At 47.1% G+C, this 14113-nt stretch overlaps 1 protein-coding gene across 8 annotated transcripts in view; it reads left to right on the plus strand.

The window, feature by feature from the left end:
- Nucleotides 1-14113, plus strand: part of LOC127584911 (sphingosine 1-phosphate receptor 2-like) — a 61551-nt gene that overhangs the window by 17465 nt on the left and 29973 nt on the right. For 2 of the 8 annotated variants that reach the window (XM_052041918.1, XM_052041921.1), the window contains exons 1-2: nt 8093-8374; nt 8603-8915. The exons of 3 other annotated variants lie outside the window; for them this stretch is intronic. The gene's annotated coding sequence lies outside the window, so the exon portion shown is untranslated. Of the gene's footprint in view, nt 1-8092; nt 8375-8482; nt 8515-8602; nt 8916-14113 lie in introns of those variants that run through there. 3 more of the 8 variants (XM_052041920.1, XM_052041919.1, XM_052041916.1) reach the window with 2 other exon arrangements.

The raw sequence follows: 14113 nt of genomic DNA on the forward strand, positions 1-14113 counted from the left end.
AGAGTGCAGAAAGACTGAGGAAGGATAGGCAGTTGAAAGGGCAAAATTGCAGCTGGTTGGATGGGCTGAAGTGTGTCTACTTTAATGTGAAGTATCAGGAACAAGTATGTGGAACTATGATGTGGTGGCCATTACAGGGACAGGAATGGCTGCTGGATATTTTGGGGTTTAGATGTTATCAAAAGGGACAGGGATGGAGGTGAGAGTTGGGGAGTGGCTTTGCTGATCAGGGATAGTGTCACAGCTGTAGAAAGGGAGGATGTCCTGGAGGGATTGTCCACTGAGTCAGTGTGGGTGGAAGTCAAAACAGGAAGGGAGCAATCACTCTATTGGGAATATGCTACAGACCCCCCAATAGCAGCAGAGATGTTGAGGGGAGCAGATCAGGAGGCAGATTTTGGAGAGGGGCAAAAATAACAGGGTTGTTGTCATGGTGATTTCAACTTTCCTAATATTAATTGGCACCTCCTCAGCATAAAGGGGGTAGATGGGACAGAGTTTGTAGGTGTCCAGGAAGGATTCCTGACACAGTATGTGGACAGGCTGACTAGAGGAGAGGCCATACTGGACCTGGTACTAGGCAATGAGCCCGATCAGGTTTCAGATCTCTCAGTGGGAGAGCATTTTGGAGACAGTGACCATGACTCTTTCTCCTTTACCATAGCCTTGGAGAGGGATAGGAGCAGACAATATGGGAAAGTATTTAACTGGGGAAGGGGGAATTATGATGCTATTAGGCAGAAACTTGGGAATGTAAATTGGGAACAGATGTTCTTGGGGAAGTGCACAGCAGAAATGTGAAAGGTTATTTAGGAGTACTTGCATGGGGGCTCTGGATAGGTTTGTCCCATTGAGGCAGGGCAAGGATGGTAGAGTGAAGGAACTGTGGTTGACACAAGACGTAGAATATCTTGTCAAGAGGAGAAGAAAGACTTTCCTGAGGTTTAGAGAGCATGGATCAGACAGGGCTCTGGAGAGTTACAAGGTAGCCCAGGAGGGAGCTTAAGAATGGACTTGGGAGAGCTAGAAGGGGGTATGAGAAGTCCTTGTGAGTTGGATCAAGGAAATCCTCAAGGTGTTCTATATGTGAAGAATAGGAGGATGACTAGTGAGGGTGGGACTGATCAGGGATAAGAGGAAATGTGTGCCTGGAGTTGGAAGAGGTAGGGGAGGTCCTTAATGAATACTTTGCTTCAGTATTCACCAGAGACCTTGCCGTCTGTGAGGATGGTGTACGACAGGCTCATGTGCCAGAACATGTTGACGTGAGGAAAGAGGATGTGCTGGAACTTTTGAAAAACATTAGGATAGATGAGTCACTGGGACTGGAGTTATTACGGGAAGCAAGGGAAGAGATTGCTCGCCTTGGTGATCATCTTTGCGTCCTCACTGGCCACAAGAGTAGGGTGATTGGAGGGTGGCAAATATTCCTCCTTTTAAGAAAGGGAGTAGGGATAACCCTGGAAATTGCAGACTAGTAAGTCTTCAGTGGTGGGCAAATTACTAGAGAAGATTCTTAGAGACAGATTTATGGGCATTTAGTGACTCATAGGCTGATTGGGGACAGTCATGGCTTTGTGAGGGGCAGGTTGTGCCTCAAGCCTGATTGAATTCTTTGAGGATGTGACAAAGCATATTGACGAAGGTAGAGCAGTGGATGTGGTGTACATGAATTTTAGTAAGGCATTTGATAAGGTTCCTCGTGGCAGGCTTATTGAGAAAGTCTGGAGGCATGGGATCCAGGGAAACTTGGCTGTGTGGATTCAGAATTGGCTCACCCTTAGAAGACAGGGTGGTGGTAGATGGAACCTTCTGCCTGGAGGTCAGTGACCAGTGGTGTTCTGCAGGGATCTGTTCTGGGATCCTTGCTCTTTGATTTTTAGAAGTGACTTGGATGAGGATGTGGAAGGGTGGGTTAGTAAGTTTGCTGATGATAAAGGTTGGTGGTGTTGTGGATAGTGTAGAAGGTTGCTGCAGATTACAACAGGATATTGATAGAATGCAGAGCTGGGCTGAGAAGTGGCAGATGGAGTGCAACCCAGGTAATTGTGAAGTTATACACTTCAGGAGATTGAATTTGAAGGCAGAATACAAGGTTAATTGCAGGACTCTTAGCAGCGTGGAAGAACAGAGGGATCTTGGGGTCCATGTCGATAGATCCCTCAAAGTTGCTGTGTAGGTTGATAGGGTTGTTAAGAAGGCATATGGAGTGTGGGCCTTCATTAGTCAGGGTATTGAATTCAAGAGCCACAAGGTGATGTTGTAGCTGTAGAACTCTGGTTAGACCACACTTGGAGTATTGTTCAGTTCTGGTCACCTCATTATAGGAAGGATGTGGAGGCTTTAGAGGGTGCAGAGGAGATTTGCCAGGATGTTGCCTGGATTGGAGAGCATGTCTTATGAGGATTGGTTGAGTGAGCTCGGGCTTTTCTCTTTGGAGAAGAGGATGAGAGGTGACTTGATAGAGGTGTACAAGATAAGAGGCATAGATTGAGTGGACACTCAGACTTTCCCAGGGTGACAATGGCTAATATGAGAGGACATAATTTTAAAGTGATTGTAGGAAGGTCTAAGGGGGATGTCAGGGGTAATTTTTTTAGTGGTGGGTGTGTGGAACACTACCTATCTAAGTCTCTTAAATGTCCCTAATGTATCTGCCCCCACAAATCTGCATATGAGGGCAGATACATTGGGGACATTTAAGACACTCTTAGATAGACACATGAATGATAGAGAAATGGAGAGGTTATGTGGGTGGGAAGGTTTAGATCTTAGAGCAGGATAAAATGTTGGCACAACATTGTAGGTCAAAAGGGCCTGTACTCTGCTGTAGTATTCTATGTTCTCTAAGCTTAAAGTAATGTCTTTAAATGGTGACAGACCAGCAGAGTGGACACAGCTTTCAGAGCTCTACCACCTGGGAACATGGACCATGGTGGGCTGTAAGAGCTAAGTCCATCCCCAGTTCAAAGCCCAGCATTTCCAATTGGGCCTCCATAAATCATAATGTGGGTTTTTGTGGGTAAATTTAAGGGAGGTAATGGGTGTAGGGGAAAAGAGCATTGGCTTCCATTAGAATGGCTGTGAATAAGCTGTCTCAAGAGAACCTGAAGCAGTCTTTTCCATCTGTTTGGAGGATGGGTCACTCAGAGCTACCCTGGCACAACTTCTGGTGCACAAACAAAACTTATTTCCCCTGGACACCACCTAACCTGTACTGTCCCTGGAGTGTGAGATGGGATAGAGTAGATGGAGCTTTATTTTCCCTCCATCCCTTTCCTGGGAGTGTTTGACAGGACAGTGGTGAGGGAGCTTTACTCCATGTTGTACATGCCTGGGAGTGTTGGACTGGATGACAGGACAGTGATGAGTTTTACAGACATCCAACCCATTTGTTTTTAGAAAAAGTTTATTACCATTTACAACATTTAAATCATTGTTACATTAAAACATTGCCATCCTTCTCCAGGATACACTCCAGTCCCATTAGTGCTTAGCAGTCCTGAGATCTCCAGACAGCCAGTGGACACCTGGGCTCTCTCCAGGGACACCTGGCCACTGACATATCCTCAGAAGAGGGGCCAGGGGTAGGTGGGGCTTATCCTCTACAGCCTGCTGTCTGGACCTGTGAATGGCTACCTTGGCCAGGGCCAAGAGCAGACCAATGACGTTCTACAGGACCAGCTCCTGAGGAGGGTTTCATGGCCTGGGTCCAATGAGCAATTCCTGCTGAGCAGGGATCAGCTCAGCTGGGATTGCCCCATACTCTCAAACCCTCGACACCCATTGCAATGGGATGGCCAGAGGCTTTGGCCACAAACTCCAGTGGCATGAAGCTTGCTCCTCCATCTAGTCTATCCCTTCATCCGGCCACCTGGGCAGCCCGAGCACCTCCCTCTGCCAGTGACAAGCTGACTGGAAGAGACTGTCCTGGTGAAAGTCAGGTAACTCCTGCAGAGCTGTGTGGCTGATGCTTGCCACTGGGAGCTGTCGTCCTGAAGGTAGTGCCCCTGGTGGAACAATATATCACCAGGCACTCCATCCAGGAGGATGCTTAAGGTACAGGTATCTCTGCAGGGTCTGAAGGCAGAGAGTTGCCAGTTTGGTTCAGATGCACACCAGTGATGGACCACACTCCTCAACCAGTAGACTCAGAACCTGACACTGGAGTGTTTGACAGGATGGTGCTGATGGAGCTTTACTGTGTCCAACCCATGTTGTATCTGCCTGGGAGTGTTTGAAAACAATGAAGAGGGAGTTTTACTTTGTCTAACCCACTTTTATAAAAATTTTATTAACATATTTATAATATTTGCATTGTTTTAATTGTTTTTGCAAACTTGCATCTTTAGATTAAAACATTGCCATTCCTGTCCAGATGTACTACAGCACCTGTGGCATCCACTGGTCCTGGAAGGACTCTAGAGAGCCATTGGAGACCACATGCTCTCTCTCCAAGGACACCTGGACTCAAATGAATCCTTGGAAGAGGGTCAGGCATTTGGCATGAGTGGAACCCTACCCAGCCTTCTACCTGCACCTATGAATGACCAGGAGCTGGCTGATGAGGAGGTCCTCTCCTTCCCCTTCCATCTCAGGTGCCCAAAGATTAGGAGACTGGGGCAGAAGTGCAACTGGAGCTCAAGAGCAGCCCCTTCAAATACTCAAACAGGGGCAGCAACCTTGCACACTTCATGTATACATGGAACACAGACTCCTCCAGGCCTCTTTGTGTAACACTCTTCATCCCAGATCACTGATGTAAAGGGGAAGGACTCCTGCATAGAGAAACCTCCACTGGGGAACCCCCTTGCTGCTGGATGGCAGAATGGACAACATGACATGTCCAAACTGCAGGCAAGGGTGAGGAAGTGGAGCATATGCAGGGCAGCCCATATGGAAAATACCTCCACACCTTGTGGAACAGCACAGAGGCAGCTCATGCTGTGCAGGACCAGCTCCTAAGGAGAATTTGGGACCTGGGTTCAATTAGCAATTCTGGCCAAGCAGGGGTCAGCTTGGCAAAGACAAGAGGTTCTGCAGATGCTGGAATCTGGAGCAACACACTCAGTGCTAGAGAAACTGAGTAGATTCTGTGGAGGGAAATAAACAGTTGATGTTTTGGGTCAAAACCCTTCACCAGGACTGGAAAAGAAGAGGGGTGAAGCCGGGATAAGAAAGTTGGGGGAGGGGGAGGAGCACATGCAGGCAGGTGATAGGTGAGTCCAGGTGAGGGGGGGGGGGGGGAAGGTAGGTGGGTGGGGAGGGCAGATGAAAGGGGGTGATGTAAGCAGCTGAGGTGTGATAAGTAGAAGAGGCAAAGGGCTTCAGAAGGAATCAATAGGAGAGGGCAGTAGACCATGAAATAAAGGGCAGGAGGTGGGGAATAGATGGGCAAGTCATGAGGGCGGGGGAAGGGAAAAGAGAAGGGGTGAGGGGCCACAAAATGGGGGGGAATAGGGGAGGGGTTACTGGAAGTTAGATAAATTGATATTGAGGCCATCAGCTTGGCAGAGGTTGCCCCACACCCATAAACCCTCTCGACGGCCAGATGTTTCAGCCATGAGCTCCAGTGCCATCAGCTTGCTCCTCCACCATCTGATCAATCCCTTTGTCTGGCTGCCCTGACAGACAAAGCACCCCCCCCCCCCCCCCCCCCCCCACTACCAGGGGAACACTCTGACTGGAGGCAACCACGTCCCAGACTCTGGAAAGATCCTAGTAAAAGATCTGGTTTAAAAAGATCTGGTTTAAAAAGTCCTGGGAAAGGTCCTGGCAGAGCAGCACGTCTGATGCTCTCCAGTGGGAGCTGCACATCACCCTGAAGGCAGTGCCCCAGGCAAGAAGAATACGTCACTGTGGGAGGATGCTCAATGTATAGATATCTCTGCAGGGTCCAAAGGCAGTGTCATCAACTGGGATGTACACCAGTGACTGACCACCCTCCTCAATCAGTAGACTGAGAACCTGTCATGGGAGTGTTTGACAGGATGGTGATGAGGGAGCTTTACTCTGTATCTAATCTGTGTTGTACCCACCCTGGAAATGTTTGGGACAGTAGACTCTGTCAGATTCTTATTGTCTGTCTCAACTGATGCTGACTGACCTGGGTGTTTTTAGCACTGTTCCAGTTTTTCTTTTCCGTGTTTCTCATACTGGTTGCTGTAATTAAGTCTGAAGATCCCTCATTCAGATCATTTCTATTTTAATTAGTTTATTCAAGCCAACAAAACAATCAAGGCACATAGACTATTACACAACATGGGCAAGAGGTGGGTAGGAGGTAGGTAGGTACTGGGAAATCAATATAGTATATGCAACAAAATCTCCTCCATTAATCCTATCTCCATCACTGCTAGTCAGAGTTGCAGACCATTTTAAGGACAGGCTGTCCCTTTAAGAGTGAGCAAGAGAGGTTGGGAGGGGGGGAAATTAAGAGGCTGAACCATTTGCTGGTCTGTTCTATGATGGGAAGCTGCACAGACCGAGGCCTGGGAACTGGATGGATATTGTTCATCCTATAATTCGACATAAATGTCTCAAAATGGAACAAGATGGTCTAATTAATTGAGAAATGTTATTGATAGCTTGGGTTAATTCATATAAATAAATAGAAGTTGTATATTCATGTAATGCAACACCAATGTTGTGTCTTGTAAACATTTAAATATAAACAATTAAACTCCAGTCTGGAATGGAAATGGCACGGAAATAGACTCTGGATATACATGTTCTTAAAAATCTTTCTAAGGGGAGTACTCCATTGTCATAGTTATACAGCATGGAATCAGGCCCATCAGCCCAACTCATCCATGCTGACCCAAGATGCCTATCTAAGCTAGTCCCATCTGCCCACATTTGACGTGTATCCTCTAAATCTTTACGATCCATGTACCTGTCCAATGTCTTTAAATGTTATTTTTACCTGCCTCAACCACTTCCACTGGCAGCTCCATATACTGACCACCCTCTGTGTGGAAAGGTTGCCCCTCATGTTCCTATTAAATCTTTCCCTCTCACCTTAAACCTATGCCCTCCAGTTCTTGATTCCCCAATTTTGGGGGGGAAAAACTGTGCATTCACCCTATCTATGCTCCTCATGATTTTATACATCTCCATAAGATCATCCCTCAGCCTCCTGCACTCCAAGGAATGAAATCCCAGCCTGCCCAACCTCTCCCTGTAACCCAGTCTCTTGAGTCCTGGCAAAATCCTCATAAATACTTTCTGTGCTCTTTCCAGCTTACAGTCTGGTGACCAAGGCCAACACAATATTCCCTGCAGTTAAAGTTAAAATGCTGGAAATACACCGTGGGTCAGTCAGCACCCATGTACAAGAACACAAGAAAATAGGAGCACGAATAGGCCACTCAGTCTTCAAGCCTGTCCTGCTATCCAGGATGATCATGGCTGATCTATGCTGGCCTCAACTCCTCTTGTGTGCCAGTTCCCCAGGACAGGGGCTAGTGGCTTCATGCCCCAGGCTGATGGAAGAGCATGGGGACCAGAGTGGGGGTAGCCATGCTGCAGATGTGTGTGGGTGGGCAAGGTTAGGTTTTGTGGTTTGATGGCATGGACATCCCAGTGTTGCTGCGGGGGGACAGGGGAGGGTTGAAGGAGAAGTCACTGAGACGGACACATTAAGTTGCCAGGAGCTCATGGACTGTCTCGGCAGCCTTTCCAATTTCAGCCGTGACCTGCTGTGACAGAGGAAGGAACAAGGGTGGAGGAAGCGGGTCAGGTCAAGGGAGGTGCTGGGTTGAGTTGAGGAGGAGAAAGGCTGGGGCAAGGGGGTGAGAAAAGTGGCCAGGGGAAAGAGGTGAATGAGACGGGTGGAGAGGGGCTCGGGTGGGAGTGTAAAGGAGGAGTGAGATTTGGAGAGGGGTGGGATCATTCATGGTTCTGGAAGGGATGGTGGGGAGTGGGATGGTGGGAGGAGAGTGAGGGGGTTAGTGGGGAAGAGAAGGTTTGCGGAGTGGAGACGCGGCGGGGTGAAGGTGGCAGAAGTCACAGGTGAGGGTTAGTGTGGGAGGAGCGCGTGATGGGGAAGCTGCCGGCAGACGTTAAGTTAAGGCAACGACAGCCAGTTGTAGTCAGTGAGTGGAGCTGCCTCCCTCCCCCGCTCTCCTCCCCCGCAGGTCGGTCTGTCCAATCCCACGGACGTGAGTTAGGCAGCGAGACCGCCCTGATTTACTCCGCCGACACCCGATATCAGTGATAATCCACAAACCCCCCTCTCCCAGCCAAGACCCCCTCTGACAAGCTGCCTTCGGGGAGTGTTCTGGGCGGACTTCGACCGAAGCGGCTCCGGGTAGCGAGAGGTCTCAATGAATCCAGCTGGGGGTCCAGTGCCGAGCGCCTGAGTCGGTCCATGGTAAGAAACTTTGTTCAGTCTCTGTCAGTGACCGCCTCCGAGTTCGTCCTAATTATACTGACAACCTTCCCTCTCCGCCCCTGAGATCAGCGGTGACTCCTAACGCCACTTTATTGTCCGCAGTTGAAACATTCCAAAAGGTTTGCGTTGAAGGGAGGTAGTAATGTTTAACTGGCGCACTTAATGATTGAGGAATATTTCACCAAAGCAAGCCTTTGCTTCTGACAGTTTAGAGCCGGTCGTTATTAACAGCTCACAGGCGGCAGCTCGAATGAATCGCGTTTTTTGGGCAATCTGTCGAGGTGGTAAGATGTCAGCGTGGAGTTAGTTCAGCGGCTTCGGGAGACGGGTTCGCCCAGAGATGCTCGGTGGAAGGGACTTAATCGGGGATCATCGCTTCTCTCTCTCTCTCTCTCCCTCCCTCCCTCCCGATTGACCGTCGGTTTCAGTCGCTGTTGCTTTGGGCACGGATTGTCTGAACAACCCGCACCCACTGTGAAGAATGCAGTGAGAGCTGGGGAGACTTCGAGATGATTGCTCGGTAGGAATTGAGATAAAATACTTGGGGCATTAGATTGAGAGCGGCAAGGGATCTCGGTGAGAATTCGGGCTCTGGGAGTTAACCCGAAACAAAAGGAGTGTATTCCTTGCAGTTACTGTAAAGTGATTTGGTTCAAGGTTCCGAGATATCAAGGCGGACCGATAGGATAGACGGAAAGAAACTGTTCCCACCAGCTGATGACCCTGGCACTGGGGAGAGGGCAAAATATTACAGCCAGGCATTCAGGTTTGGAAATGCTTCCACGCCCAGTCCTGTCGAGGTGGTTAATATTCAATCTGAGATTGAGAGATTTTCGTTAACCCTAGTTACTAACGGATATTTGACAAAGATAAATTCGTGCAGTTGGGTCACAGATCAGGCTGTCTCATTGAGAGGTAGAATGGGCGGGAGGGGCCGAACGACTTCTCCCCTCTCAGCATTTGGCCAAAGAGGGTGGAAACAAGTAGAGTAAAACGAGCGCAGACGAGGGCCCCACAAGAAGGGGAGGGCTCGGCTGCAGTTCTAGGGGATGGAGTACAATCAAAGAGCGATTCAGCACATCTGGCTTTTCTTAAAGTTCCGTCATCAGTTCCATTGCCAGCTCGTTTCCCCAGAGCCCTGTGGATTTTTCCTTAAATTGCCTGTGGAGTGAAACAAGATGAGTGTTGCACATATGTGGATTTAAACCCCATTCGTGAGATTTGGGTCCATTATCGTCCTGTACCGAGGGAGCGCCACTGGCGGAGGGGCATTGCCGGAGGGAGCGTCGCACTGTAGGAGGGGCGGCGCCAAGGGAGTGCCATGCTGCAGAAGGGGCCAAGTTTAGGTGACCCTGTATGGTCAGCGATGAGCTGTGTATTAGTGAGCTGTTGAAACTCGAGGAGTCTTGAGATGGGGGTGGGTTGATAACGTTGTGCTGCTGTAACCAGTAGGTGGCTATACTATAACATTAGGCAGAAGTTAGCCCATGATCGTGTTGGATTACACTGGCTCCTGTCCATTCAGTAGACAGGTGTCTTCCACTGCATAGTAGTGATCAGAACATGGCAAGAGTCCAAAACATAAATGGATTGGGCATTACAAATAATCACCCGAGTCCATTGACTTGGATCACCTCTGTACTTCTCCATTTGTGACCTTTGATATAATCTGCTGCGGAGGCCCTGAGTTCTGGAATTCTATGAGCAAACCTCCCCACCTCCAGTTGCAATCCTTTCAGATGCTCCTTTAAACCCACCACCTTGACCAGAAGTACGCTGGGGCATTTTGCTACATTAACAGTGCTACAAATTGTCATTGAACATTACAGCACCGTATCTGCAGGGCCATGGACTCCAGGCCCAACACAGCAGGGACAGGAGGTTTAAGGAAGGTTTGGGGCAAATGGGGAGCAGCAGTAAACCAGATAGATTGTTCCAGATAAGGGAAAATGGTTCCTGAAGGTCCCAACTGAGATTGGAATGAAGAGGGTAGATATACAGGAGATTGAAGGCAGAGGCTAAGAAATGGGATCAGGGAGGAGGTGAGGTCACAGGAGTAATTAACCTAACAATCCCTGTGGACGCCCTGAAACTCCTGTGTGGAGGTTGACCAAGAGCTAAGTGCTTTGGGGTCGGTGTGTTGATGGTGAGAATGGAGACAGGTGGAAGAATTCGGCTACACAGTGCTAAAAGATGAAATTGGCCATAATTTGAAGACTTATAGGGGGAAGTTTCATGTCCTGGATATGGTCACATATGATCATATGTTGACTGTACAACATTATTGTGTTTGATAAATTAGTAGATTAATACATAAAAGAAACCTTTGGTTTCAGAAAGAGACTTGTACTTGGGAGAAGCCATGACTCACCTTCCCTCATCCATCCCTCTAGAACTGATGTCCTTTACTACAAGGTGACCTGTGGCAGAGCTCACACTTGAAGGAACTGTGCAGGCCAATCAGTGCTCTCTGCATGAGACACTGGCTTATTCCAGTGCTCAAATATTCAGGGTGAAACAGCCACCTCTGATATCTAACTTACATCTGGCCTTTAATGCTTCAAACCCTGACTCCTGCTTCTCAGTAATCTACTTACTGAAAAAGCTATGCTTCCAATATGCCTCTGCATATTACTCAAGCTGATTTTTCTATGGCTGGGTCTAGAAAATGTCACTAGACTATTCTCCAGAAGCCTTCACTACTGAAACATTGAGGACTGAGCGTTTTGATAGAATGAAAGGAGTGGGGTACATCAGAATAGTTCCAGTGACGGGTATATAGGAACATTGCACTGAACGGTTAAATTGGTCCCCACTATTACATTTTATTTATTATTTACTTAGAAGGGTGTTATTTTGGCACATTGAGTCCATACTGGTGCTCAGAACCATTTTCCCACTTATTTCCGTGTAACCTTTTCTCTCTCTCATGCCCATCAATTCTCCCCTGATTCTCCTACTGCTTATTTGAGGAGTGATTTACCTATTACCCTATTATTACCTATTACCTATTAGCCCATTACCCTAGTAATCCCTCTGAAACACCTTAGTAGAGGTTGACTGAGAACAGATTACACACACACACAGTTCTGCTCAATCTGATGCTAAATGTATTGGCAAGAAATACTGCTGAGCAAACAGAATATGCACCAGAAACTTGCTGCGGAACAGCTAGTGATCGTGAGCAATGCTTAGCTCAGAAAATGTATGGGTGACCAACCACCCATGGTACTTTTGCAAAAAGCATTCTGTGTAGATAACAGTTGACACATATCCAGTATTGTCCAGGTTCCTCGTCCAAGCATGAGGAACCTCATCCATATTTGGGTGTAGATGGGGCCATGACCAAGATTTTAGGTTCTCAGGATGATCTTTCAGTCAATGTGAAGTTCTCAGGACTGTTTATCAGTCACTTGCTTGATGTTCACAACTATTGAGCTCCAAAAGGCCACCTTATCTGCCCTTGTGTATAGTTTATTGCTGTCCTTGATGACTGTAATGTCCGTATGGTGCGTGGGCAATTGGGTGAAGTTGTTCTGTCTTTTGTTTGTTCAGGCAAGAAATTCCTAAAGCCAGCTAACTGTCTCACTTCTTATCTGTGAAAAAAAAGAATAGCTTCAACAGAACTGAAACTGTTTTCAGCGAGACCTTAAAAAGTTGATTTTAAAATCATGTTAAGCATAAGGTTTTTGGTCAAATTTGGTCTTGTCCAATAATGAATGTAGGAGGGAATGAATTGCAAAATTTCCAGGTTTGCCCATGATTTGAAAATAGGTGGGAGGGCATATTGTGAAGAGACCATTGTGATTCTACAATGGGATATTGATAAATTGAGTGATTAGGTGAAAACCTGGCAAATGGGGTTTAATGAGGGTAAGTGTAAGATCATGCAATTCAGTAAGAGGAATCAAAAGTTGAATTATTTTCTAAACAGAGAGACTGCAAATGAGTGAAGTTCAGAGGGATCTAGGTGTTCTAAGTGCATGAATCACAAAAAGCTAGCAGTCAGGTCCAATAAGTAGTGGAGAAGGGAAATGGTACGTTGGCCTTTATTTCAAAGCGGCTGGAGTTTAAGAAAGTTTTGTTACAATTGTACAGGGTGTGGGTGAGGCCACACCTGGAATACTGTGCACAGTTTTGGTGCCCTTACTTTTAAAATGTTATAGTAGGATTAGAGGCCAAAGGAGATCCTCAAGGCTGATTCTTGGGATGAGAAGGTTGTCCTGTCAAGAGAGGCTAGACAGTTTGGGTCTGTATTTAGAAGAATGAGGGGTGACCTTATTCAAACAAGTTCCTAAGGGGACTTGGGTAGATGTTGAGACACCTTCACAAGTGGGAGAGAGTCACAAACAGGGGACATAACTGTAAAATAATGGACCAGCCATTTGAAGCTGAGGTGTGTATATATAAAAAAAATCTTCTCTAAGAGGGTAGTGATTCTCTGGAATTCTCTGCCCCCAAGGGTGGTGAAGGCCAGATCATATTTAAGGAGCACTTGGATAAATATTTGAAAGCTTGAGGAATTGAGGGTTTTGGGAACTGGCACAGGAGAGGAGTTGAGGCCAGCATCGATCTCCTGTGATCACATTGAACGGTGGGGCAGGCTGAAGGGGCCTGGTGGCCTACTCCTGTGACCTGAATCGTTCTCATAGATGTTACAAGGGGTGCAGGATATATCAGTGTTACCATGAGGAGTATGGAGTATGTGTTACAGAAGAGCGCTGGGCACTATGTTACACTGAATGTGTTGACAGTTGTTTCTAGTCACAGTGGTCAGGAAAGCACCTTTCTAATTTATTCCATTTCCATGCTCCCACAATACTGCTGGGTAAGGACTTCCAGAATTTAGACCCAGGGACAGTGGTGGAGTTTTTCCAAGACAGGATAGTATGTGATTAAGAGGAGAACCTGCTGATGATAGAATTCCAATGCACTTGCCGTTCTTGTCCTTGGTACAGGTTCTGTGTTTGGCTGGTGTTGTCACAGTAGTCTAGGTGAGTAACTACGTTGCACTTTGTATTGCAAACATACTGCACTGGTGACAGAAGGAGAAAACATTTCATGTGGTGTATCGGATGCTGATCAAGTAGGCTGCTTTGTTCTCCTTGAATGTTGTTGGAGCTGCACTTATCTAGGCTAGTGGATAGTATTCCATTACCAGAGACTTGTAGATGGTGATGGTGGAAATGCTTTGGGATGTTAGGAAGTGAGTTACTTGCTGCAGGATACCTAGCCAGTGAGCTCCATTTGCTGCCACAGTATTTATGTAGCTGGTCCACTTGAGCTTGTGGTCAATTGTGACCTCCAGAACTCAGCAATGATAATGCCATTGAATGTCATGGGTATAAGGTTAGACTCTCTGGTGGTCATTGCCTGACATTTTTGTGGCAGGCATGTTACTTGCCACTTATCAGCCAGTGCCTGAATGTTGTCTAGGTGTTGCTGCATGTGGGCATGGACTGCTTCATTTCCTGAGGAGTTGTGAATGGAACTGAATATCGTGCAAACTTCTATATTTCTGATCTCATGATGGAAGGAGGGTCTAAAATAAAGACTGGGCAGTCACAAGTTTGGACAGGGCTATGATTAAGTCTGGAGCCAATTAGTTCTGGGCATAGGTGACAGGTGCAAATTCATAACACTTGATAACTTCCATCACTTTGCTAATGAATAAGTAAAGAATCAATTTGTGGAAAATAGTTGGGTTGCATTTGTCCT

The sequence above is a fragment of the Pristis pectinata genome, chromosome 31 (genome assembly GCF_009764475.1).
Source record: "Pristis pectinata isolate sPriPec2 chromosome 31, sPriPec2.1.pri, whole genome shotgun sequence".
Taxonomy (NCBI): domain Eukaryota; kingdom Metazoa; phylum Chordata; class Chondrichthyes; order Rhinopristiformes; family Pristidae; genus Pristis; species Pristis pectinata.